The sequence below is a fragment of the Rousettus aegyptiacus genome, unplaced genomic scaffold, assembly GCF_014176215.1.
Source record: "Rousettus aegyptiacus isolate mRouAeg1 unplaced genomic scaffold, mRouAeg1.p scaffold_m13_p_7, whole genome shotgun sequence".
In the NCBI taxonomy this organism is placed as follows: domain Eukaryota; kingdom Metazoa; phylum Chordata; class Mammalia; order Chiroptera; family Pteropodidae; genus Rousettus; species Rousettus aegyptiacus.
The window spans coordinates 52,363,932-52,386,799 of NW_023416310.1; the positions used below are offsets into that span (position 1 = coordinate 52,363,932).

At 36.1% G+C, this 22,868-nt stretch overlaps 1 protein-coding gene and 1 pseudogene across 6 annotated transcripts in view; one reads left to right on the forward strand and one right to left on the reverse strand.

Annotated features, from left to right (window-relative positions):
* CTNNA2 (catenin alpha 2) overlaps nt 1-22,868 on the forward strand; it is a 967,153-nt gene that overhangs the window by 238,815 nt on the left and 705,470 nt on the right. The gene's annotated exons all lie outside the window — the stretch shown is intronic.
* Nucleotides 14,042-15,640, reverse strand: LOC107499346 (annotated as a pseudogene).

Below are 22,868 nucleotides of genomic sequence, written 5' to 3' on the forward strand. Positions count from 1 at the left end.
CAGAGTCTCCTAAGAAGGGCCTTCTTCCTCTTCCAGTCAAGCTCTGTTGCCAAAATTTTCATTGAGTCTTTAAAAGGTACCTTTGAAATGCAAACAATATATCAGAATTATAAAATATTATCAATAAAAGTTTTTAATGCCAGAGTGGTATGAAAGGAGCTTTTTATTTTTGTTCCGCAAAGTATTTGAGTGACGAGAAAGAGTATGTAACTATGTAGTCATCTGACATAAACTCAAGTGAAGAGTGGGTAGGATATGGTCATCTAAAGGGAGGTAATATTGGTCTCGTTTCTCTGTTTAAATATGGGGCTTAACTGTTATTAGAAGAAAAAGTGGCTTAATCTAACAGAAAAATTGCTTCTTTTTTTCTTGTTTGTATATTTAAATTTCTTCATTTAATAAAGAATTCCTGATGAAGAGTTAAACATTTAACTCTTAGTTAAATCTGTTCCACTTTTCATATAATGTCAAAAATTAAAAATTTACTATTAGTTGCTTTAGGATTGCATTGTTCTCTGGTGTGGACTTCAAAAAGTGAAACATCTTTAATCATTTATTTATTTTATTTTTTTATTATCTCTGCCAGTTTTTACAAAAGGGTTTCTGCATTTATTCTCACTGATATACCCTTCTTCTGAACTGTATATTTGATATCATATGATCTTTGTCATTAGCTAGTCTGGTCGACCTCAAATGTGGTTTCAAGATCTGCAGCATCAGCATTACCCAAGACCTTGTTAGGAGTGCATACTACACACTCCATTACAGACCTGCTGAATCAGACCCATTGTGGGTGGGGACTCAGTGATCTGTGTAGTAACTAGTCTTCCAAGAGATTCTAAACCATTGGTCTAATCCAATTCTTACGGTTCTCGATCACAAAACAGGTTCCAAGTATGATGATACTAACCTCCTGGTCTTCAGACACCTACTCTAGTGCTTTTGTCATTATGCTGAGCTTCCTTTCAAGAACATAAATGTTAGTGTCCAGGTGGGTTTCAGGACTTTCCAGTCCTCATAGAAATTATAAATCTGTCAGAACTTTCTAATAGTATAACGTGGCATTTTCCCACATTTTAATCAGTTAATTTTTTTTTGAAAACTTAATGTATTTTTAACACAAAATGCAGACTAGTAAATGAAGCACTGGAGTGAAACAGGTTTAGTACAAATCAACTTATTTATAAAATAAGGCAAACTTTTTTATAAAAATAAAGTTGTCCTTGAAAGAAGAGCAAGTTTACGTGAGCCATCTAGAAATTATGATGTGTCCAAACAGAGACTTCAAAAGGGACTCAAAAGAACTCTGTATCACTAATTGCAGAGAAGAGACAGACACTTGAATATCTAAAAATAAAAGGAAATTTGAAAGCCTGTGAATTCCTAGAAGACAAAGATCTCGAATAAGACTTTGAAGATTTCTTTTATAAAGCAAAGCGTTTGTAAAACATTCTTCCCAGGACAGTAGTGTCATTTGTTTTCACTCTCAGAAAATATGAAAAACATGAGACTTGAGGAGTCCACAATGAATCTCAGAATCTTTCAAGGTGAAGAGGATAAAGTTAGCATGACTACATTAAAAACAGGTAATCTGATTCAAGGAAGGCGGCTGAATTTCAGTTATGCAGTTCATTTTTATTCTTTTTTTCTCATCCCCTCTGGTGAGCCAAATATAGCTAGATCGCTATATTTGCGATCTAGCTATTACAGATCAGAGGAAACAAGGAACACCTTTCCTGGCAGCTCCTGCTTGTGGTTTTGGCAAAGTCGAATCATCGTTTGGGTCTCAGCTTTCCTTTCAAATTCCAATGTAATCTCAGACCTTATTTTAAACCCTGCCAACCCTCATTTCTTCTTTTCTGATATATATTTATGTATATGTAAACGCTGTACATACATACGCAAGTAAATAAATATGTGTCTAGGCATTTTAATCTTATATCCTGTAAGGCTGTCCTTAATCCCATAACTGACCCCCTTCCGGTGGTACTGACCCTCTATAGAGTGGGTCACCACAGAGGCAGGTTGAAAAGGGACCTTCTTCGTACTGTTTGAGGGTTTTTCCTCCAAAAGCTCACCTTGCCTTCTTGTTCAGAAAGATGCATAGTAATGAGCCCTGTGGAAGATACTATGGAATAATCTCATTTTGTACAACCTATAAAGAATGCTGCAGAAACATAAAGCCCCCACCATTTTACTGAACGAATCTAGGATATGGAAAAGTTAGTTAGGCTGATATGTCTTTGGAACAAATAATGAAGCTTAGAAAAGGAGAGAGCAAGAGAACTATTACTGTACTTTCCATTTTTTTTCCTTAAAATTGTTCAGCATCATTGAACTGAAAAGAGCCTCAAATTCACAGTCTTAATGTCACATTAGCATATTCTTTTCATTTTATAAACTATACTTAATTTATTTTTCCACAGGGTGATGGTAGTGATCATTATAAAAATGTATTTTTTTTTTCATCTGTCATAAAGAAAGCAACATCTTAGACACAGATATAGGTCAGTAGTCTTGGTAATAACCTACTCCGGAATGATATAATAATGCCAGCTTTTCTTAGAAAGGAAAAGTCCAGGGATGTGGAACTGTGTAATAAGGAGAAATAATCACAGGATCAGAAAGACCAAATAACCGATAACAGTTTTTCAGATGTTACCCAGGGTTGCATCCTACAGAATATCACATTCGCACGTGGATTAAACTCTGACTTATGCCAATATTTCAGATTTGCTGAATGCTATTACTTTTGTCAAATACTATGCGAGAGAGAACTTGTGTGGTGATTGGAATCCAAATTTAGAAAGAAAGTCTATTTTTTATAACAAGAGATTTTAAAGTAGTTTATAAAGTTAGAAAACTAAGAATTTCCTAGAAACTTGAGTTTCATATTATGAAAGAAAGCAAGACTGTGCTTTTGGTGATTACCATGTACCAGAGTTATGCTAAACACTAAAGATAAAATGGGCCCCTCTCTTGCGGAACTTGTATTGAATCATCCAAATTCTTTTCCATTGACTACCCTGAATCCTAAGACTCTGGCTCTCATCTCTTTTCTCAACTCCAAGCCAAGTGTCCACTGCATTTAGATATGTGCACACTCACCTGAGATTCAATTCTGATTCCCCTTTTCGAGTGATAATTGAGTCCCTCATTGATTTTCATTTGCAATTAGTTCTACCTCTACTTGTCAGAATCTCCATGCTATGTCTCCAATATTGAAATATAAAGGAAATGCCAAAAAGAGTCAGCTCAGGTGGTATTGACAGTGTTTCCGGGGAGGACTGCCTGGTGTCTTGGGGAGTGTAGAAAAGCCAATTAGCAGGTGCCGAAGATAAATCACTTCCACCTGTGGGAAGGGCAATGGCACGAGGGGGTGGGGCTTCACTTTTAGGAAGGTGTATCGATGGGATTCCACCGAGAGTGAGCTGAAGTTCAGGCAGAAGAAGAAAGGAGTGGTGAGTAATCTGTACATTTTGTAATAGCTTACCTGCTTCAGTCAAATTGGTCAGATGCTTGCTCATTTAGGAGATTTTGGCAGATGATAGCTAATTATTATTTGATTACATGTAATATATCAAGGAAGCTATGAAGGCATTTTAACACAGCAGTCTTCAGAGAAGCTAGAAAGGGTTCAAGAATAGTTTCTCTCCATTTTAACTTATTAGAGAAGGTAAATTGTTTATAAATAAGATGGAAAATATACTGGATACCGCTTGTGCCCTCCCTCAGATTCTTCAGCAGTCGTGGTGGCCAGCTGGCTATAATGTAATAGCAGCTGGCTCAGCTGCATCCACTTTCTCTTGCTTTTTTTTCCTGAGAGGACAGGTTGTTAATGCTTCTACATAGGGAGGTACTGGAGCCAGTGAATGCATTGGGCCCACAAGGAGGAGATGTTTCAACATGTCTCTGCAAAGGTTCCCAGCAGTAACCGGTCCCAAATGCCCACAGTGGAATCAGCTTGAAAATACATCATTGGCTTGATTTTCCTTACTACCCTGTTTCCCTTTTCCTAATTCTTCGCTAATTTCAGTTCTTCGGGGCTCACTTCCAAAAATATATATTACCTACACACAAGCCTTTTCTTAGGGTCTTTTATTTCCAAGAACTCAATCTAAGATACTTGTACCAGAAGTATCCCTAGAAAGCAAACCCTCAGGATGAGATTTTGAAATTATATGAAAGAGATGACTCCACTGGTACGTTGGTAGGAGAGTGATCATCCTAGGTGTTCAGAAGCATCATATTTACTTTTATTGTCTCATCGTTCTTCTGGGGGTTCACAGACAGAGTCTGTGCCAATTTCCTTGGTCTTGGTTTTTGAGTACAAATGTGGGATAGATATACTAAGCAGTGGGTAGAACCCTCAAATGAATTCTCTGAACCCCTGAAGTAAAAACTATTCACAAAGAAATAGTTAGAAGTCTCTGGCCCAGGACAAGATAAGTTGGAACTAATACGGCATAGATTAGCCTTAAGGCATGTAGAGCTTGTGATTCTCATTCACATTACCTTTTATTTCATCTGTATTACACCTAAAACAACTAGAGGAATAATAGCAAATCTGTTACTTGGACCATGTAACCCACCAGACCCAGCAGTGCCGTGAAATGTATGGTGGTTAAGGATGCTGTGTGTGTTCACTGACAGAAAACTGCAGTGCAGACTCCTGTGGTTCAGATGAATGCCAGTGCCTTCCACAGCAGAGAAAGGCAGGGAGATAGTCATGGAAGTACAGGGAGAAGAATATGAATTGCAGTAGCAAGAGCAGAAGCATTGAAGACATGATATGAGGGAGAAACATCCCCCCTCCAAAAAAAAATAGGAAAAAGGAAAAGAAAATTAATTGTAATCAATTAATTTTTGAAGACAAGAGACTTACATTTCTGTTTCTAAGAGTTGTTACATCTATTAATAGATTATAATGAGATACTCTATGCGAAGGGCTCGAACTGTTTTTGGCACCTAAAAGATGCTCAACAAATATTAACTTTCATTATTCCTACTATTGATGACTAATTAGATTGACTATCTTTCATATTAAATGCTAATAAGTATTAGAATGACTTTTGTTCTAAACAATCATATTCAGAGCAGATATTATACAGTACATAGCTGGGAAATATGTCACTGATTTCTTAAGGGGCCTACCTTCCGGATACAAAGGGTTAATGTCTTAAACATAAGTTGTAACACTAGTTAACTCACCTAGCATGTTTCTTCCTCTATTCACAAAGTCGAGCTATAGAGTTTAATTACTTAAAAGAGTGATGTTGCCAAATGGGTAATATTGTCAGACAATTGAGCGATGTTAGTCCATTATGCCCAATTTTACCTTTGCTTGTTTTGTATTTCTTCTTGGAGCCCTGGTGACTCATATCCTTAGGTTGAATAATGTTGAGGGTTACTCAGTGACTGAGCTGCTTCCTGCCCACAGTGTTCCAGTTATGCAGCTGGATTATGGATTTTTTACTACCCTAGGTGGTTCTCTGAAGAAAATGATAAGAAAGATTGTCATTTTAGGAGTAATTGGAGTGCAAAGAGAAACAAGGAAACAAGACTTAAGACTTAAGGCAGGAAAGACATACTTGAAAGATCACTTGTTCGATAAAACATCTTGGTTACATTCCTTTCACGTGTTACTGTTTATGATTTGTCAGTTCTTATGACAGAAAATGTGTTTAAAATTAATTTTGGCTATATTATCTTTTCTTTCCTCTTTCTGTTCTTAATGTGCAAGAGCGAGAAAAGTGGAATTATGTTTTAACACCAACTAAATGAAATGAAATGGGATAATGGCTTGCAAACATTTTGAAAAGTTAACAGCTATATAAAAGTAATCTCTGCATAAATTCAATATTACAGATAATGTAATGATAAAAGTGCATGCTTCAATGGTAAAAATGTTATTAAATTGGTATTTATTTACAATATATTTTCATGGAAATTTTTGCACTGTTTATTGTTAACATCGTTTTCAAAGATTTAAAATTCCCTTAAATTGTCTCCCTCACAGAGTTGTTTATATTCTTCTTCATTTACACTTTTTTTTTGAAATTCTAAAAAATAGTGTGTTTTATAAATACCTTATAATTTATCTCATAATTTATTTGGTCCAGAATGAGGAAATATCAGACAATTTGGTTATGAGCAAATGTCTAAGTTTTATTACAGTTTGCATGCAAGAGAAAACACTCTAGTAGGCTAATTCAAAGAACCATTCTAGGTAGGGATAGTTTATCAATAAGAAAATGATTTCATAATATTTGACTGATACAAAAATAAAGAATAAGTCTGGATAAAGATTACTAGACTCATGACTGAAAGATGTCAAATGATGATTATTAGCATCAATTCAATACCAACAGGAATACCCAATTTGGAGTCTGTGAAGAAGGAAACTTTATTTAGTGCAAACAGCTCAATTATAAAGCAGCATAGCTGTGAAACAGTATGGCTGTGAGAGACCCTGGGGCCATCTGGCCCAAGGACTGGTCCCCTCTCCAGCTCGAGAGCTCTGTTCCATGCTACTCTGCTATGCCCTGCTCTGTGTGCTCTTTGATGCTTCATCTTTGGTGTTTTAGCTCCAGCTGGGAATTGCATTCTTTGGTGGAAAGGGAAAAAGTACACTCTCTGAGCAATAGGAAAGCTGACTTATATAACTGGTCCCTGATTGGCCTGTCCTCATGCGAATGAGGAGTCCAAATCCTCTCGGTTTGATTGGTCCAAAATGTACTGTCTTGATTAGTCAGAATGGAGCTGCTTGGCTTGGTCAGCGAAGATGTTGATGGGAGTGGGTATAGCTGCACGGCTCCTAATGGACTGAGAAAGCCTTAGTCCTAGTGGTGGAAATAGGGTCCCAAGAACTCCTTTATAAGGGCTGACTCAGATGGCAGGAACACAGCGCAGGCAGGCAGCTTAGTGCCAGCTTCTCTCTCTGAAGTGTGGTTTGCATGAGTAGCCGCTTTGTAGAAATGGCTAAATGGCTGCTAGGCTCCATTTTTGTGTGTGTTTGTTTTGTTTTGTTTTAGTTTGAGCCCGGTTAGCAACCAACAACCCTTCTTAGTAGATATCTTCTTTCTCAAGGTCCACAAAAGCAACTGACCATGTAGTACTTGGGTCACTGGTTTTCCACACCAAATTTTATACCCCTTATAGTTCATCAAAAGATGTTTAAAATGATCAGAAATGCTTATTTCTTTCCCAAAGGAGGTTAAAAATTGCAATCTTAATGTTTCCATATAAACATTTTTTTGTTACATGCATCATGTTTTTCAATATAATTCTTCTTTTTGTCATACAGTGACTAGTCCTCACAGAAACTGTACATATTCATAAATTGTTCATTTTTAAAAAATTATAAAAAAGTATATTTATTTTTTATCATGTACTGAACTCCTAGAAAAAAATCTTCCAGATGAAGGAAACACACTAGCTGATTTTGTTCTGTTCTGACCAGAATCACGGTTATACAGTAACACTTGATTATGTTTGTACCCTGGTTGTCTTTTTAAGCAAATAAAAATGAAGAAACAGAAACATAATAAAAGAAAATATATAACTTTTCTGAGTAGTAGTCTCTGGGTCAGTGACCAACTTCTTTCTATGATTCAAGGTTGAAGCAAATCTTGAGGTTAAGAGTTGGACTGGAGCAAAATCAATGGAATTTATAGTTTGACTTTAATCTATGTCATGTGACACGAGAGTAGATTATCCTAAGAAGGATTGTAAACTATTTTTCTGTATATTTAAAAAAGAAGAAAAACTGCACATGAATTAAGATGGATGTTAAAAAGACATCATTGTAAAAATTTTAGACACCGGATTAGAGCTTGAGAAATATCTTTTTTGAAGATGCTAAAATATTAAAATGCAACTTTTGGATGGTTAGAGAGAGGATCATTTTTAAAGCTGATTTAGTAAAATACCAAGACTACCTCAGAAGTCTCAGTTCTTAGCAACAGAAGTGTCAAGGAAACTATTTAAGGGGAGATGACCCCTGTGAAGAGTCTTGAAGAGTAAGTAAAAATGAGCTGAGCGATTGGGGAGAGAGGGAATTGATATCAGCATGACAAAAGGGGCTGGATATGGTAGTGTTTCCTGAGAAATACACTAATAATTGAGCATAAAATGCATTTTATGGTATGGCTTAGAAGAACTTGGGAGGATAAATTGTAGCTGGGAAGAGGATTGTCTGTTGGAAGATTGTTTGATAAGCCTGAGAGTGAGATCACCTTCCCTATCAAGTAGCATGCTTGAGTAATAATAGCACTTGAGAGAACTCCTTTGTTAAAAGATTAATTTTGGCTAAGACTTCTGCAGAGTATTTTTCCCACAATAAAGAGTATTCAGAGGTAATAAGAAAAGAAGGAATAGCCCATGATTTTCAGAGAACTGTACATTTACAGTTATCATTTGAGCATGTTTTTTTTTCTAATAAGTTATCCATGCAGTATCAATATAAATTTCCTGCTCCTCTTAAAAACTTTAGTTATACATTGCTCAGTACAGCTACACATAGATTCAGATGACATGTTGCAGTACTTAACTGATTTTTATGAGCACCATGTGGGGACTAAAGACTCTTATTAGGGCCATGTGCCTCTTGGAGGCTAATTTTTTAAATAGTGTCAACTTTTTAAAGTTACTGGAAAACTTTTAAATGAGGGAGTGAAGAGAGCAGATTTGCATTTCAGATAGATAACTTTGGAGGCAATGTAGAGGATGTTTTGAAGAGTGTGGGTGTGGTGCAAATTTTAGAGGACTTGTACAGGCATCTAGATAACGGAAGAAGGAATTGCTGTGATGTTATTAATAAAACAGAGGATCAAGTTTCTGCTAAAAGTGAAGAGATGAGGAGGGAGGTGATAGCTTGGAGCAGTTACTGGGAAGAATGAGAGAGGAAGGTGACTGGAACCCCTCCAACCTCTGCTCTACCCTGTTCCTTCAATGTCCACAGATGGCTTTGACTTCCCTGCTATCCTGAGAAAACAGAGAGCATTATGAGCACACTCCCTGGCTTCAAGTCTCCTGTATATCAGGACCTCTATGGTTGCTCTAGTCTCCCACACTTGCCTTCTCCCCCAGTTTGAAACTTTAGCTGGAAAACTATGGATCTCATGGTGGTGACTCCTGTCAAAACCCCACCCCATTCTCTTGCATAAAGGTTAGAGCATCACTAGATAGCTTAGACCACGTTTTCATTTAGGACCCCATATACATTTTATCACAGATACACATTGAGGTCTGAATCAAGTTGACTGCCAAGTATCCTCACATATATCCTAGCTTCTAGCAGCTGATACACTCAAGCATTCATTATTCTAAAACAAAACTCTATCCCTGAGAACTACCTAGTCCCCATCCAACTCTCTCTGCTTTTCTTCACTGCCAAAGGACCCCTTAGAATACGTGCATTTGCCCTCTCCACACAATCAGCTGCACCCCTCCAACCCTCCAGGCTGTCGTCTCTCACCATCATTCTAACAAAAATCGCCCTCAAAATCACCAAAGAACACATTTTTATACAAATATTTGTTGGTTTGGTCATTTATTCTGCTCGACTTGGAATTATTTTTCTCCTCTATTTCTTCCTTTCCTTTCTGTCTTTTCCCCAGATAAATGTTTTTTTTTTTTTATGCATTGATATTCATACCACCTCTTATCTAAAGGGACAGCTCACTAAGCTCCTCTCCCATTTATTTATGTGTCTATACTTTTATCAATACCACCGTATATTGGCTATTATACTTTTGTAATAAATTTTGAAATCAGGTAGTATGAATCTTCCAACTTTATTCTTTTTTCAAGATTTTGGCTATTTTATTTCCTTTGCTTTCTATATAATTTTTGACTGAGCTTCTTTATTTAAAAAAAAAATTTGCTCCTATTCTGATTGGTATTGTGTTGAATCTGTGTATTTATTTGGGGAGCACTAACATCTTAACATTGAGGCTTATAGTTCACGAACACAGTATAGCTCTCAATTTATTTAAATCTTTTAAAATTACCACCAGTTTTTAACAGAATACTGATACAGATTTTGTATATATTTTGAAAATAAGACACATATCTAGTATTTATTTCATTAGAGTTATCCCTAAGTTTTTTGGTGTTTTTAATTGTACTTTAAATTTTTTTTCACTTTCCAGTTGTACATTGCTATTGTATAGAAATACAATTGTATATGTTGTGTGTTGTGTGTGTGTGAATTGACCATGTAGTGTCCTGTGACCTACTGAATTCATTTATTGTTCTAATAGACAACTATGTTTTATTAAAATAGAGATAATTTTATTTATGCCTTTCATTTGGTTTTCTCTTGCCTTTTTGCACTGTTTGGGACTTCTGTTACAATGGTGGGTAGCAGTGATGAGTGCAGTCATCCTTGCCTTGTTCATAATGTTAAGGGGGAAAGCACGCAGTCTGTCACTTTTAAGATGTTAGCTATTGTTGTAACACAAATGCCTATATCAGGTTTGGGAAGTTCCCTGGTGCTGCTAGTTTGCTGAGTTACTAAAATGAAAGGATGCTAAATTTTTTCAATTATATTTTATTCAGTGTATTGCAGTAATTACAATGATCACAGCAAAAGGAAAGGAAAAAATGGTTTCATAAAGTTATCATAGTCAAGCTTATTTACTTTACCCTCATATACAAGAAGCATCATGATCTGATTCCTGCCTGTGTTCCTCTAACCTGATTTGTTGGCATGTACTTTCATTTTTTCCAGAACAAGAAATTATTTAAATTTCTATGAATACATTATGTTTGTATTTAGCAATGATATTTATAGTGAACGCTGTGTGAAGCCACCCAGATTTCCTGTGAGGCTTAAAGTATCTATTGGCCCCACCTGAGAGTGCTACTGGATGATTGACCTCAGCTGTCAGCCCTCCCAGGAATTACCTTCTAATGCTAAGAACCACCTTGCGCTTGGTCCTGTTGCCTTCCCTAGAACATCTTGTGTCTAAAGCAGAGGTATTAAGACTCAGCTCCTTTCCCCAAGAGTAACACTGCAGGTCTGATTCTGAAGAGCTATACCAACTTTGCAGATCCCTATGGGATCAATCTAAGACCTTGGTTTGACATCATCATAGGTAGGGTGACCAACAACTGGAATAAAGTTATAGTTTGCTCACAACTAAGGGATCTCCCAGGACTCAAAACTTTCAATGCTAAAAGTAGGAAGAAAGGGGAAAAATAGGATGACTCAGTCATCATAAGCTTCACAGTCAACTCTTTTCTCTCCAAAATCGTGGTTCACTCCTTTCCCCCACAGATGCTGATTCCAGGAACGTTGGGTGCTTAACTTCCTTTATGCTGACCTGTGTCCTAGCACCTCACCACAACAATGAATGAGAGGAGGACAAAAGGGGAAGCAGACCAGCTAGGGTGGCAAATGCATTACTTATGAGAAGTATGAGAGTGGCAGGTCCAGGATGGTAGGAAAAAAGAGGGAAGAGAAATAGACAGATTTGTGATTTATTTTAAAGGTCAAGCTAACAAGTCATGTTGATGGACTTGATTATGGATCATGGGGACATGCACAATGTTGGGATTGAGCAGCAAAGTCAATCGTGGCATCCTTTATTGAAATAGAGAGGGTATTTATTAGAATTCGTTTATTATTAGATGTGTAGGTGGAGACTGCAACTAGATATAAATTCTAGAGCTGTGGAGATGTCTGGATTGGTGGTAGAGATTTGGGAGACAGTGCCATCCAGATTCAAGTTAAAGTCACATGAGAAAATGGGATCACCTGAGGAGAGTACAGGGAACACTTGCTCTGAAAGTTTCTTGTGCTTCAAATCCTTTTGAGAATCTTGAAAACTAAGAACTTTCTTTTTTAGATAAAGGCAGAATCTTGTAAATATTTCTGTATTAGGATCCTAGGGCTTCTATCACAACGCACCGCAAACTGGATGGCTTAAACAACAGCAATTTATTATCTTATGGTTCTGGAGGCTAGAAGTGTGAAATGAAGGTGTGGCAGGGCCATGTTCCCTCTGAAACCTGTAGGAAAGGATTATTCCTTGCCTCATCCTTGCGTCATGAGGTTGACTTTCAGTCCTGGGTATTTTTTGACCTGCAGTTGCATTATTCCAATTTCTACCTCAGTAGTCGCATGGATCTCTGGACCTGCCCTCTGTCCCTTTCTTCTGAGGGACGTCAGTCATGTTGGACTAAGGATACACCTTACACTGGTATGAGCTCATTTTAACTAATTACATCTGTAATAACCCTGTTCTTAGTAAGGTCAGGGTTAGGATTTCGTCATATCTTTTTGAGGGATACAACACAATCCTAACAATGTTATACCATTTTAAGGTTTCAAAAATCTGTTGAAGCCCAACCTCCAAAGGCATAACCCCGAATACTCTAGCGTTTGAAGGATGGCCATAGGAAGAGATAATGGCAAAAAGGATGAGAACCAGGAAAAGTAGGAGTCTGTGTCCCCTTTCAAGAAGGCCAAGGGAAATGAGCTCAGGAGAAAAGGTATGAAACCAAAGCACTGAGAAGGGTCCCTTGGAGACCAGGCACGTTTGTCTCATCGACCATGGGCAGCTCCACACAATGCAGCCAATGACATGAGCAATAAGCATTAATGTTTTTGACTTTTATGGATGTCAGGCATTATCCTAAGCACTTTTTCATGCATTATACCATTTAATCCTCATAATAACTCTTAATATCTTCATTTTGTAAATGAGGAAATTAGAGTTAAAATAGCTTCTTTACAGTGATATACCTGGCTCAGGAAAGACATCTCAATCCTTAACATGTTGAACTTATAACGTTTGGCTCTCTCTGTCTGCACCTCCTGATTCTTCCCCACTGTAGTCAGTAAGTAAATGCCCAAACATTGACTTTATGTTTTTTAACCAAATATCTTTTCATCTCATTTAATAGATCAAATAGATTCATTTCCTAATCACCCAAACCAGAAAATGTACAGCAGTCTATTCTCTCTTACTGTTTTCTACCCTTTTTCAGGTTAAATCAGTGAGCAAATGTCAGTCTCTCACTTTAAAATCTGTCCATGGTTCTGCACTGCCCATAGATAGGAAGGCTGTGATTAGGCTCTTGCCTACATTTCCAGCCTCGTAGCTCAAAGTGCTCCCTGCTGCATGGCCCTCCTCTGGCATTGTTCCATCCACACTAAACTGCCCAGTACTTCCCCCTTTTCCTTTACTCTGTCTGTGATAGGTTTTCATCTTTGCAACTGGGGACCCCTCTTGATATTTCAGCACCTGAATTCCGGTCATTTTTTTCTTACGAGATTTTTAATGGAGTCTTGTGAGGATCACCAAAGGTAAAACTGAAAGGAGGAAGCATGAGCTTTGCCTTTAATGTGTACTGAGTTTTATTGAGTTCTGAAGATATGAGAGGGACAGGAGACAAACAGATAAAGTTAATAAAGCACAGAATGATAATCACAGAATAATGCTGACAAAAGATTATTACAGAGTTTTAAAGAAGGGAGATAAACTATCCTTCTGGAGGGCCTTTTCCTCAAAATCATATTATACCATCAACATAATTACCCCCTTAACCTAAAAAGGGAAGTTTTGAGCATATGTGGTTAAGAACTTTATGCCATTCTGATAAAATCACGTTTCCCCAAATTAAAGCATATTTGGGTTCAGTATTTAATTTGCTCTTTTCAGTAAGCCTCATTAGCCCCAAGGTTATTTATACAGCTTCAAGGGTGTTAACTACTCCAAGGTATTTATTTTTCTGAGTGCTCTTTAAGTTAAAACTAATGCCTACAATTATCTAACCAAAGCAGATGACAGAAGATTTTATTAAGAAGTTCACTTTTTGCTTACTTTCATTTTACTCATTTTTCATAATTTAGTGTTACTTAGGATAGAGTATAAATATCAAAATGGCATATTTGATGCTTGTCTTGAATGGATATTGTGAATTCTTTCTAAGATTGTTAATGAGTTGATTTTAGGTGGGACCGAGGACCCTTGAACCCTAGAATCTTGAAATTTTAGTACCTTTATTGTCCATTTTGCCTTTAGACAAGTTAATTAAAGGAGTTTTTGTTTCTTTGTTTTTTGGGGTTTGTTAACAATTTTGCTGTAAATTTTGTTTTCTGTACTTGAGGATTTGAAGTACACTGACAGACATAGATAGATCAATAGGCAGGTAGATAGGTATCATTGCATGTTAAGCAAATGTAAAACATTAATTGCAAAAAAAAAAAATCAAGTGTTGTTTTGGTCCTATCTACTCTCTTCCATCTTCAGAACTGCACCATTTGCATTTTCGTATGTCCTTAGCACAGTGCTCAGGAACGGTAGGCACTTGAATGAATGAGTGAACAAATGAATGCCTGGAGTCTGCTCCGTGTTGTGAGTCTCTTAAGGACTTAGGTATCTACATGTGGGTTAAGAACATCACATACACACACAAAAGAATAAATTCTATTAATGTATAAAGTAAACTTAAGTAGAAGAAAAATTCAAATAGAAGTCAGTTGGAAATGGTTAAAATGCCACGTAATTTTTCCAGGTCCTTTATTATTCACAAAATGAAGGCTTATATTATGAGTCCATGGTTATTTTATTATATTCTCTTTTACACATGTAATGTCCATGTTAATGCATCATCTATGAATTAAGACATATGATTCACGTGTTATTAAGTATATATTTTTCTCAGCACATCTGGAATTTTCATCCCAAATAGCTTGTAGCACTCAAAGCATGGTTTATTATTTATTACTTATTTTTATTTATTTTTGGAAGTTTTATAACTTTATCTGATAATCAGTAGTTAGTTTTCATTCACATTAACTGTTTGTAGATTTTTGAAGGTGGCGACAGGTACATAGGTGACCAACATATAGAGCTTGTTTGGTGAATCTTCATCCTCATTATATTTTCTGGATAACTGCACCCAGATGTGGTATGGGACATTCTTTATTCTTTTGGCCCAGATAGCTTCGTTGAGTCTGGTGTCAGTTCACACATCTGAATTTCCTATCTTTTTCATGGCAAATTTCCAGATCTTTTTGAGGGCCCAAGGGGCACGCATCTTGAAACCCCCTCAATGGATGTGCTTGTGAATGTTGATGGTGTATTTTCTGGTCACTACTTCATTGAAGGCAGAATGGCCCTTCTTCTTCTCACCACGCTTCTTTGCAGGAGCCATTCTGCTGGGCCCAAGTAAGAAAGAAAGCGAAGTTTATTTTTAAAAGTAGAAGTTCAATTACCAGGGAATATTCTGACAATAGCAAGCACTAAAGCTATAAATGACAGATGGGAGCTGCAGATTTCCCACTTGGCCAAAGTCCTCATCTTGGGAGTTTCTTTCAGTTTACTCAAAATAGTTGAAAAAAATAGGGAATCTTTTAGTTCTAGCTTCCATGGACAAAAAGTGATGTGTCTACTTTTAATTTTGTGTATATGTGCATATACACTCAACAAATTATAGCCATTGTTTACATAATTTTATTGTTAAGGAAGGAGAAAGATAGGAAAGTTTTGAAATTTACTGTGAAACAGGTCTAAAAAATCTATTCACTCCTCTTTTACCTTCATTAAATCTCAAGCTCTTCAAAATGAAATGACTGTGCTGACAAATACTGCTGCTTAGCTGTAGAGCTAGAATTTGATCATAGAAACCCTATTTTCTCATTCAATATTTATTTATCTTTACTTTAGCATTATTAATTGAAATATTACATGAGAAATTTTTTTTAGATGAAAATTCTGTAGAAAATTCTTAATGTTATTGTCTTTTATATATTTCCTAAAATCGTTTATTTCAATTAATATATTTACCTTTTCATAGAGGTTTAGTAATATTTAGTTCAACATGAGCAAAATAAATCTCATAGTAATGACACGAAAACTTACAACTAAACATTTCAGGGATATCTAAAACTTTTCTTTAGCTTGTCAAAATAAGACAAACAAACAAACAAATACAATTTAGTGTGAATTCTTAAATACCTCACAAGATAAAGATCATTCATTTGTTTATTCATTCATTTACCTATTATGCTTTAGTTAAGTGTTCGTAGATCTGAACACTCTTCTAAATAATGGGGAAAACACGAAATTATCTTGAATACATAAAGCAAGTTGAACATGAGGTATGTAAAAATTAAAGAATAAAAATAAGTGCAGTTGACTCTTGAACAATGTCTAGACTAAGGCACTGACTCCCCCCCTTCACACACACACACACACACACAGTTGAAAATACGTGTATAACTTTTGACTCCCCAAAACAACTACTAATTGCTCACTGTTGACTAGAAGCCTTACTGATAACATAAACAGTCAATTAACAAATATTTTTGTTATATGTACTATATACTGTATTCTTACAATAAAGTAAGCTAGAGAAAAGAAAATGTTATTAAGAAAATCATAAGGAAGAGAAAATACATGTATAGTACTATACTGTAAATTTATCTATACTGTAAGTTTACATTATCTGTTTACAAGATCTGTGTGTAAGTGAACACTCACAGTTCAAGGATTTTTCAAGGTTCAACTGTATTAGATACAATCTATGCTGCATATCACATATTAAGGAAGAAAGCAGTTTGTATAATCAGTGGAAAATGAATTATGAATTTGCTTTTTGAAATAAATAACATATATGATGGGCAGATAAGAAATGTAAAGGTTTGTCCCATACAGAGGTTGTAGAACAAGAGCCTGGTTTGTGTGCTTCTTAACTGAATTTGTTCTTCATGTACTACATTGATTCCAATTGATGTTTGCTAGACTGTAGGACTAAAGCTGTATTTCAGTCTTGTACATATTTTACAAACTAAAACTTAAGAAAAGTGTAGCAATGGTTAACTCAATTCTTGAAATAGAATGGTTTCTTTTAACTTTTCCATTAATCATTTCAGTTGTAATTTATTCTACATAAAAGAATGTGATGCTTTTGCTATTACTTGCCCTTTCTTAGGTAGCTTTATTTCTGAAAGTTACACTAAAGAGAATTCTTTTGTTAGTTAACTTGGGTATTGACATTTGATTTCAATGTTTCTTCCTCCTAGTCAATGATTAATTAAAGAAAATTCATGTTTAAGAAACTAATATTATCTTATTTTTCTACATGTAATAGAAATTCGATGCTTTTTGTTCCTTATAAAGTTACTGTAAATGAGCTCACTGTATTTTGTGCTGTTAATTTAGTTTTGTGAATGATTTGCATTAATTCAAAATTCTTTATTTAGCAAAACCAAATTTAAGCCTAAGGAAGTACTGTATTTCAATATGCAAATATAAACATTTATATTTAGTATAAAAATCTGATAGTATAGCTCTGTGTCATCATACTATTCCCTTAACCACTTTTATTTATTATTGAAGTAGAACTCATGTTAAATGGTTTGAGGAATAAAATAACACAGGAGTCATTCCCCTCACCTTCCTCTCCCACTATCCTGATTTCCAGTCTGCTCCCAAGTCTGGTTTATTTTGCCTCCTAAATATCCCTCAAATCATTCCACTTTTGCCTGCCTTCAGCATCTCGTAGTCCAAATATCATTTGCTCTCTGGATACTGCAGTGGCCTCCTCACACGGCTGCCCACATCCCACATCCACTGGGGCCCCTGTGGTCTTTGCTCTGCCCTGTGGAGCCCTATCCAGGGCACCTACCTCATTACTGGCCTCCTGATTTAAAACATGTCAAGAGTCTCTCTGCACTCTTAGGATAAAGATAAAACTCCTGATATCTTTTCTCTCTGTTTTAAGATACGTTGGAGATCACCCCTCTTCCTTCTCACCCACCATTATCTGTACTCGGATCCCAATCATACACACCTCTTCAATCCTTTGACCTTGACAGGTTCTCTCCTGACATATGCTGGTATTTTGCCTCATCCAATTGGTCCTGCTTAGCTTTGAGACATCAGTAAAATGTCCTTTCCTCAAAGAAGAGTTCCTTGACAATTTTACCTGGGTCAGGTCCTCCCGTTAGAGCATCATAGCAGTACAGCTCTTGTCCTCAGGGCATGTCTGTCTTTACTTGTGATTTTATTGCCTGGATGTAGAACATAGTCAAAAGACAAACAGGCAATAGATAAATAGCTATTAAGTCTATGAATAAGAAAGAGGCTTTACATTTAAAAATTTTACGAATATGAACTATTAGAGGCAGAACCAACCCATCTCGTGGGGTGTGTGTGTGTGTGTGTGTGTGTGTGTGTGTGTGTGTGTAGTACATCTCTTAATCAGAGAAACAGCGATAGAATCTAAATGATCATGAATTATGTGGTCAAACTTCTGTTCAATTGTGACCCTAAAGAATGTCATCATTTCACTATTAATTAATCAATCATGTTTTCATTGTTACAATAAGATTGAGATGTTGTTATATATGATATTATCAGTTTTAGAAAATTACATAGAAAATAAACTTACCTATCATTTTTAAATACCCTCCTTACCCAACTCCCAAACTCTACCCAATGCTCTGGATGTGTAACAACCCAGGAAGTAACCTGGCTTTATCTTTAGCCTTACTTAGAGAGATTTGAGAACTTTGTTTACTCCAGAGGATTAAATGTAAAGACCTTCCAAGAAGCCAAGATAGTGCTAAATCTAGGGACCTGTATCTATTCAGGAAAGAAGATAGAAATCACACTTAAAAATGGGAAAGGAAATGAGATAAGATCTTGAAAAGCAAGTAAGAAGAAATGAAAACAGGCAGAGCCAGGATTTTATCTTTTCAAGCAATCTACAGTGCTTCAACTTTTGAACATCTGAGAGCGCAAATAATGGTTTCTATCTCAGATTGCCCCTGAAGTCCTGTTTTGATGCTGATAAATGTTATTTTCACAACTTGCTGTTGCCAGGTATGGTTTCTCTGAATTACCCAGAGGCCAAAACCTTCCTTCTTTCTTCTTCTTCTTCTTTTTTTTTTTTTTTTCTCAATTTATTTTGTAGTTATCATGCTTCAAGCATAGGTCACTATGGTTGGAAATAACTTAGTAGCTGTATAAACCAATAAATAAGTGTATCCACAGGCTGTTTTGGGATTGAATGGTGATTTTAAAGAGCATCACAAACAATCTTAGGATGAGACATCAGTTTTCAAACAGTGCAAACCATGTCTTATATTTCCATTTTGCCTTTCAAGGAACAGGCCCACTGTCTCAAAGCATAGGAGTCTGAAAACTATCCCGTATTATTAGTACCCCTATTTGCTCAAAATCTAGCTTAGTTTGGTCAGACAACTGACATTATCTTTTAAACTATGTAAAATCAATCCGAATGGTCTTATACAAGGTATTTTAAAAATACAGGATATTCCATAGGATCAGGTGAGACTTCGTATTATACATCTGTAGCTGCTGTGGATAACCAGTGTTATAGGGTGATGTACAGAGATGCTTCATGGCCCACATACACCTTCTTCAAAAATTTTATATTAAATATATGTTGTCTTCAAATTCCTTGGCCTTTTGTGAATCCTTGTGTTTGTTTTTATATTTTTATCGAATATATTCTCTTCGTTCAACATTACGTTTTAGCAAGTAGCCTAGCAGAATGATTAAGATCTTGTGTGGTGGGGCCAGAAGACAAATATTTGAATCCCTGCCCTCCTACTTGCAACCTTTATGACTTGACCAGTTACTTACCCTCTCTGTGCATCAATTATAAATGAATTAATATACAGAAAACACTTAGAATAGTGTACATATCTTAATAAGAACTGATATACTGATATTATGATTATCATTATTATCATACTCGTTACTACATAACATTTTTATTAAATGTCTCCTGTATGCCAGACATTTTGCTGGCAGTGGGTGATATTGACGAACCTAACAGAAATATCTCCTACCCTCCAAGAGCTTGAAATCTGGTAAACAGAGACAGATTTTGAAAATAAAGAACCAGTAAGGTGATATCCAAGGTAAATGAAATGAATGAGATACTATGGTTGTGAATAACAGGAGAGAATTACTTCAGAGAGAATGCCCAAGGACAGCAAGTCTGAGGTGTGTTTTCATATGTTACCTCAGGATTGGAAGAGAGCTGATTATGACAAGAACAGGAACAGAGTTGCTTTCTAGGAAGAGAAAGCGTCCTGAGCAATAAGAGTCTTGAGGAGGAAAGCCCTCGCTGAGCTATAGTAAATTAAGTAAGGGTGAAGTTAGAACAAGATAGAAATAAAGTGAGCAAGGCGGAAGCAGGTGCTGAATTATGCATTTGGCATGGCTGGGATTTAGTGTTATGTTCAATGGAAGCCATTATAAGACTTTGAAGTGTAATAATGCTTTGAAATTTGTAGAGGATTATTCTGTCTGCTATGTTGGAAAATGGATTGGAGTTGAAATGGGAAAGCATCAATTGGGATTTCTTAATATTCCAGATGAGAGGTAAGATGGTCCAAAATGGTGGGAGCAGTGATTAAGGAAAGTGTGGTATACATGGGATATGAAAGTTGAGAGGGGAAAGAAAAATAAAAGATGACTCTCAATTATCTGGCTTAAGCAACTAGGGGAGATACTGGTGTCATTACTAAAAAGAAGATGACAAAGTATGGATTAAGTTTGAGCAGTAGGGGAGGACATGGAATGGACAATTCAGTTTAGGATTAGGATTAAGATGACTCTATAAAAACATAATTAGAGATATGAATTTGGAATTAATGGACAAGGAGATATTAATTTAAGAGATAATCATATAGACGATATTTAAAGGGTTGGCCGAGTTGGTCTAGGAAAAGAATGTAGAGAGACAGAAATTAAGATGTTTGGACCAAGCCTTAAGGGTCTTCAAAATTTAGAGGAAGACACAAATATCCATTTCTCATTACTATGGAATAATGAATAGTTGCTTTATCGTAATATAATGCTATAAATATCAGTATGTTATTATGCAATATAGGATTGCTGTACATTATATGATATAATATTATGCTGAGATGGAAGAACTGTAAGTACTATTTCCCCTCTTTGCCATTGTTTTCTTTTGGGTCGCTGGAAGTCACTCCTCCAAAATATAAAAATAAGTAAGTTATTATGAAACATGCCCTACATACAAAATGATATATATGATAGCAAATGAAAGTAATTATATGTTAGAAATGCGAATCCTTATATTACTCTGAATATTTATATTACTTAATATAAAGTAAAAAGAAATAATAATAATTAGTTGAGTCATTCAGGTTCTAAAGGTGACCACTTACTTGGTGTATTTCTTCTTCCATAAGTATCAGTTTTAGAGTGAAAACTAAGGACTGTTTATGCACATTGAAATATTTGACAGTGTTCAGATAAGATTATCTGGATGCCAAAAGAGAAGAGATGCATTAGATTAGAGACAAGGGTCTGGACATTGTTGGAGGCAGTGTGACTAGAGGGTAAGTGTGTGTCTTTCATTTTAACTTAGCTTCTCCCACAGTTCCACAGTCCCAGTAATTGGAGCAGGGAGGCAGTGATAGTGATCTAAGACAATGGAGGTTTGGCCTCATCTAAACTAAGTATTCAAGGCCTCCAGGTGCATCTGCAGCCACCAGCATCTTTGTGCCTAGGTGTCTTCTGGGACGCAGCAAGGAATAGAGCTCAGAATGTCCTTTACTGTCAACAAGTCATAATGCTAATGACCAGGAAAATGTGTGTGTGTGTGTGTGTGTGTGTGTGTGTGTGTGTGTGTTTGTGTGTGTGTATGTGCGTGTTTGTGCATGCGCACGAGTGTGTGTGCGTGTGTTTGTGTGTGTGTGCTTGTGCTTATATGAGAGATTCATTAGACAGATGTCAGCTTCTTCTGTCGCCTTCAACCTTCTTCACTCTTTTCAATGAGAACTCTCTAGAGCACAGCCTCTTTTCTGAGTCCACAAGTGTGATCACCTCCAAACACAATCATCAAGGAAAGAGAATAGAGGCTTACTGGGACAAGCTTTCATTTGGGCTTAAAAAGCAGCATAATTCAATGAAAGAAGTTAATTGGATCACATCCAGACTAAGGACAACAATGACAAGTCATTAAATTGCCTTCAGAGTTACTGTTCACTTTATGAAAGACATCCAAGTTTAAGGCATAAAGCACATAACATTTTTCAAGGAATTATCTGTTTTTTGAGCATGGAAGAATGTCTAAAGTTCAGTGCTCTGGTAGCTTGAAAATATTTAGTTAACACAAAATTACCCACAAAAGAATGAGATTGTAATTTTTAAAACCCATTTCCTGTTTAGAGAAAAAAAAAAAAAAAGCGCAGCTCTCTGCCAGTGTTAATTTTACATAAACTCGCTCTTTGAGGCTGAAGCAAATCTGACTGGTTTTCAGTGTGAAAATAAAGTATGAAAACTGTTCTTGGAGTTATTTCTAAACAGAACTTGTCTCTAATCCTAATGTAACAGAAATGTATACAAAAATGGGATTCCTCAAATGAATCTTCGGTAACAACTGCTCAAGAATGATGTTAATTAACATCACTCATAGGAATGTGATGTTTTCTATTTTGACATTTTTCAGGGATCAAGAATTGCTGTATTTTGTAAAATGGAAATACCACTACTAAAAACAAAATGCTATAAATAGAATGATGTCATTTGTTTCCAAAGACTATCAATATACTAGACTGATGCGAAAATAATAATAAAAGTGAGATATTTCATGGCAAAGTTTGGGAGTAAGGTTAGGACTATAATCCTCGAGTTGTCTCAGGGTAAATGCTATAACCACAGGTGCCACTGGCAAGGATTTCTGGGGCAAACGGGAAATGGGTTAAAGGCAAATAATTAATCAGGAAATTTTGTTGAATATAGCTGAAAGTTGGGCAAAGCTTAATTTGCTTGCCACTGGAAAACCAACAAGGTGTGTCATCCTGGATGTTAGCAGGTCTAGGAGAGTATGGAGCCGTT